The sequence below is a fragment of the Schistocerca americana genome, chromosome 2 (assembly GCF_021461395.2).
Source record: "Schistocerca americana isolate TAMUIC-IGC-003095 chromosome 2, iqSchAmer2.1, whole genome shotgun sequence".
Lineage (NCBI taxonomy): Eukaryota > Metazoa > Arthropoda > Insecta > Orthoptera > Acrididae > Schistocerca > Schistocerca americana.
The window spans coordinates 9,391,987-9,397,986 of NC_060120.1; positions in this window are offsets into that span (position 1 = coordinate 9,391,987).

A 6,000-nucleotide genomic window follows, 5' to 3' on the forward strand; every position below is an offset into this window, starting at 1 on the left:
GTTTAGGAATCGAGTGAAAAGTGTTTTTTGAGCTCTCAGTACAAATTCTCTCATTCCAATGACCTTAATCGGTCTGTTACTACCGTGCAATGACACTGAACATAAACAAAATTGATGAAAATTAAAGGAGACATTCAAAAGAGGGTATGGACCCTCTCAGCGTTACTGATTGAACACTCCTTGTAGAACACAGCGAAAAGACTTTTTTCAGCGAAAGATTTTTTTTCCCTCCTATCTGCTTCATTATACACTACTGGCCATTAAAATTGCTACACCATGAAGATAACGTGCTACAGACTCGAAATTTAACTGGCAGAAAGAAGATGCTGTGGTATGCAAATGATTAGCTTTTCAGAGCATTCACACAAGGTTGGCGCCGGTGGCGACACCTACAACGTGCTGACATGAGAAAATTTCCAATCGATTTCTGATACACAAACAGCAGTTGACCAGCGTTGCCTGGTGAAACGTTGTTGCGATGCCTCGTGTAAGGAGGAGGAATGCGTACCATCACGTTTCCGGCTTTGATAAGGGTAGGATTGTATCGTATAGCGATTCCGGTTTATTGTATGACGACATTGCTGCTCGCGTTGGTCGAGATCAAATGACTGTCAGCAGAATACGGAATCGGTGGGTTCAGGAGGGTAATACGGAACGCCGTGCTGGATCCAAACGGCCTCGTATCACTAGCAGTCGAGATGACAGGCATCTTATCCGCATGGCTGTAACGGATCGTGCAGCCACGTGTCGATCCCTGAGTCAACAGATGGGGACGTTTACAAGACAACAACCATCTGCAGGAACAGTTCGACGACGTTTGCAGCATCATAGACTATCAGCTCGGAGACCATGGCTACGGTTACCCTTGACGCTGCGATGGTGTACTCAACGACGAACCTGGGTGCACGAATGGCAAAACGTCATTTTTTCGGATGAGTCCAGGTTCTGTTTACAGCATCATGATGGTCGCATTCGTGTTTGGCGACATCGCGGTGAACGCACATTGGAAGCGCGTATTCGTCATCGCCATACTGGCGTATCACCCGGCGTGATGGTATGGGGTGCATTGGTTACACGTCTCGGTCACCTCTTGTTCGCATTGACGGCACTTTGAGCAATGGACGTTACATTTCAGATGTGTTACGAACCGTGGCTCTACCCTTCATTCGATCCCTGCGAAACCCTACATTTCAGTAGAATAATGCACGACCGCATGTTGCAGGTCCTGTGCGGGCCTTTCTGGATACAGAAAATGTTCGACTGCTGCCCTGGTCAGCATATTCTCCAGATCTCTCACCTATTGAAAACGTCTGATCAATGGTGGCCGAGCAACTGGCTCATCGCAATACGCCAGTCACTACTCTTGATGAACTGTGGTATCGTGTTAAAGCTGCATGGGCAGCTGTACCTGTACACGCCATCCAAGCTCTGTTTGACTCAATGCCCAGGCGTATCAAGGCCGTTATTATGGTCAGAGGTGGTTGTTCTGCGTACTGATTTCGCAGGATCTATGCACCCAAATTGCGTGAAAATGTAATCATATGTCAGTTCTAGCATAATATATTTGTCCAATGAATACATGTTTATCATCTGCATTTCTTCTTCGTGTACCAATTTTAATGGCCAGTAGTGTATAAGTACTAGAGTTCAAGAAGAGCAATTAATAACGACTGAATAGAGCAGGTTACAAATAATGTTATGTAGAAAAGTATTTATAAATAGTGGCCTCTCTGAAACAACGCATTAAACGGGGGACGAGGTTTTGCATCCACTCCCATTGCTTTTAAGCACTTATTGCTACTGCGTTGCGGCGGGACCAGACAACAAATATAACAGCGAAACATTACGCTGCGGCCGCCTAACACACGGCGAGTGTAGCCCCACTCCCCCCCGCTTTGTGTGGGAGCGCACATTCGTCAAGAGCCTCCCTCGCCTGCTCTCGCCACGCCTCACTGGTCACAGCCTCGGGTGACTCGTGTCCCATTAATTCCGCCGGCCCCGTGCCTCTGTGTGTACGTACGACACGGTAGCAGCTCTATCCTGCTGTCCCGCCAACACGCAGTTTCACCGCTAGATTTCCACTCAAGACAAAAGTGGCCCACTTACCTTACACGGCTTGTCTTTTCACACATGTCACAACAACTGAATTTATATGGAACCAACAAAGACATACGCGTCAACAAGCCGGTACTTCACAAACATCGTCACAAGCATTTACTATTAAAAACAGTCTTGATCACGATTTATTTCTCAAGGTGACCAGTTTCGACCAATACTGTGCTCATCTTCAGACCTACAAGTTGTATACAAGGCTTTAATTAGAGGGCTACATACATGAAATAAATGCATATAAAACGATGAATTACCATTGAGTAGGAACCTCTTCCTGTTGGAGAATCACTACTGGAGAAACCAGTGCACGTCTTACTATATATCATGGAGGCTCCGCCCACTTCTGACGGAATTTTCACTCTGCAGCGGAGTGTGCGCTGATATGAAAATTCCTGGCAGATTAGAACTGTGTGCCCAACCGAGACTCGAACTCGGGACCTTTGCCTTTCGCGGGCAAGTGCAAAGGTAGGAGACGAGATACTGGCAGAAATAACGCCGTGAGGACCGGCCGCGAGTCGTGCTTCGGTAGCTCAGATGGTAGAGCACTTGCCCGCGAAAGGCAAAGGTCCCGAGTTCGAGTCTCGGTTGGGCACACAGTTCTAATCTGCCAGGAAATTTCCGTTGCAGAGTGAAAATCTCATTCTTTCTACATACGAACTTCATAGACAATATTTCATATATATGGACAACTACTTCGTATCGTATTTGTGCAGCATGTAGTAAACATGTCAGCTAAAGATTATTGCAGCCTACTCATTGAAAATCGTTTCAATAAAGACATATTGCTGCTCAATAATACATCGTCTGACGTGACAGTCTTCGCCATTCCACTTTCGTAACAACTTCGTTAGAAAGAAGCCTGCTGCCACATCTTTGCACTGGCGTTTGTCCACACCATGGCAACCACTAGTTCGCCTATCGACTTTACAACAACTTCAGTGGAAAGAAGCCTGCTGCCTCATCTTTGGAACGGCGTCCAACTTCACCATGGCAACCAGTGGTTCCAAATAGTTCACTAACAGGCCTTGAGGGGGCAACCCATGTACTGCCAAACCGAAGTTCATTTATCCTACGTATTTAAATATTTTTAACGCTATTAATTGGTTGATGATTGTTTGGGGGAAGAGACCAAACAGCGAAGTCATTGGTCTCATCGGATTAAGGAAAGACGGTGAAGGAAGTCGGCCGTGCCCTTTCAAAGGAACCATCCCGGCATTTGCCTGGAGCGATTTAGGGAAATCACGGAAAACCTAAATCAGAATGGCCGGATGCGGGATTGAACCGTCGTCCTCCCGAATGCGAGACCAGTGTGGTAACCACTGCGCCACCACGCTCGATTTCTTAATTGACAATAACTGTTTAATAAGCTAAGTTTAGTGTGTATTTATTTTTATTCTTGACAATGTTCTTTGAACTAAGAAATTTTAAATTTTAATCATTGGTTAGTAATGACATCATGCCCACAGAAGCTGGCGGAGCCTCCATTATACACTCCTGGAAATTGAAATAAGAACACCGTGAATTCATTGTCCCAGGAAGGGGAAACTTTATTGACACATTCCTGGGGTCAGATACATCACATGATCACACTGACAGAACCACAGGCACATAGACACAGGCAACAGAGCATGCACAATGTCGGCACTAGTACAGTGTATATCCACCTTTCGCAGCAATGCAGGCTGCTATTCTCCCATGGAGACGATCGTAGAGATGCTGGATGTAGTCCTGTGGAACGGCTTGCCATGCCATTTCCACCTGGCGCCTCAGTTGGACCAGCGTTCGTGCTGGACGTGCAGACCGCGTGAGACGACGCTTCATCCAGTCCCAAACATGCTCAATGGGGGACAGATCCGGAGATCTTGCTGGCCAGGGTAGTTGACTTACACCTTCTAGAGCACGTTGGGTGGCACGGGATACATGCGGACGTGCATTGTCCTGTTGGAACAGCAAGTTACCTTGCCGGTCTAGGAATGGTAGAACGATGGGTTCGATGACGGTTTGGATGTACCGTGCACTATTCAGTGTCCCCTCGACGATCACCAGTGGTGTACGGCCAGTGTAGGAGATCGCTCCCCACACCATGATGCCGGGTGTTGGCCCTGTGTGCCTCGGTCGTATGCAGTCCTGATTGTGGCGCTCACCTGCACGGCGCCAAACACGCATACGACCATCATTGGCACCAAGGCAGAAGCGACTCTCATCGCTGAAGACGACACGTCTCCATTCGTCCCTCCATTCACGCCTGTCGCGACACCACTGGAGGCGGGCTGCACGATGTTGGGGCGCGAGCGGAAGACGGCCTAACGGTGCGCGGGACCGTAGCCCAGCTTCATGGAGACGGTTGCGAATGGTCCTCGCCGATACCCCAGGAGCAACAGTGTCCCTAATTTGCTGGGAAGTGGCGGTGCGGTCCCCTACGGCACTGCGTAGGATCCTACGGTCTTGGCGTGCATCCGTGCGTCGCTGCGGTCCGGTCCCAGGTCGACGGGCACGTGCACCTTCCGCCGACCACTGGCGACAACATCGATGTACTGTGGAGACCTCACGCCCCACGTGTTGAGCAATTCGGCGGTACGTCCACCCGGCCTCCCGCATGCCCACTATACGCCCTCGCTCAAAGTCCGTCAACTGCACATACGGTTCACGTCCACGCTGTAGCAGCATGCTACCAGTGTTAAAGACTGCGATGGAGCTCCGTATGCCACGGCAAACTGGCTGACACTGACGGCGGCGGTGCACAAATGCTGCGCAGCTAGCGCCATTCGACGGCCAACACCGCGGTTCCTGGTGTGTCCGCTGTGCCGTGCGTGTGATCATTGCTTGTACAGCCCTCTCGCAGTGTCCGGAGCAAGTATGGTGGGTCTGACACACCGGTGTCAATGTGTTCCTTTTTCCATTTCCAGGAGTGTATATAGTAAGACGTGCACTGGTTTCACCAGTAGTGATTATCCAACAGAAAGAGGTTCCTACTAAATGGTAATTCATCGTTTTATAGCTTTATAACTTTATGTATTTTCTTTAATGTGTGTAGCCCTCTAATTAAAGCTTTGTATACAACTTGTAGGTCTGAAGATGACCGCAGTAGTGGTCGAAACCGGTCACCTTGATAAATAAATCGTGATCAAGACTGTTTTTAATAGTAAATATTTGTAAGACATTGATCACTGCCACTCCCATAATGTATGAAAAAGTAATCGTCACAAGCGGTTACCACAGTGAACCAGTCAAGGTAAGCTGTGCATAATTTTAATGTAGTTTTAAAAACTCGACGGCTACGAGAGGCACGAGGTGTGCGAGAAAGGTAATGTGAGTGACAGCACTGCGAGCGAACTGGTAATGCTGTGACATTCACTTTGTGAAGGCGGTTTGTTTATCCCTTACAGATGCTCAGTCCAAGTTTCAGCTCCGAACAGTGATTACCTGATTTCTGAGGGAGTCGTCCATCAACTTGTGGAATCCACGAGTGGGGCCTGAAAAGTTGAAACAGGCCTATGTGGAATATTCCTTTCCGAGAGCACAGATATTACGCTGTCACAAATCGTTTCTGCAAGGTCAAGAACACGTTCAATACGAGTGTCGCTTAGAGAGACATTCAATTTCAAAATCCGACGAAAACGTCAACCGTGTGTCTGCTCTTAGGATCAGACTGACGTTTAACGGTGAGGATGATGAGTGATCCCTTATAACATCCACACGTCTTGCTTCTTAACTGGTATTTCGGTGATTATCGCTTCTTCCTTGAGTACACTGATATGAGCTCCTGCACCAATTAAGAAATTCAATTCCTTGCCGTATTCTCTGCAATAACTTGTCATTACGTCATTTTTAGCCTTGCCGCCTATTAACCTCACCTTGAGCTATTTAATGGTAACTACGCGTGACTGC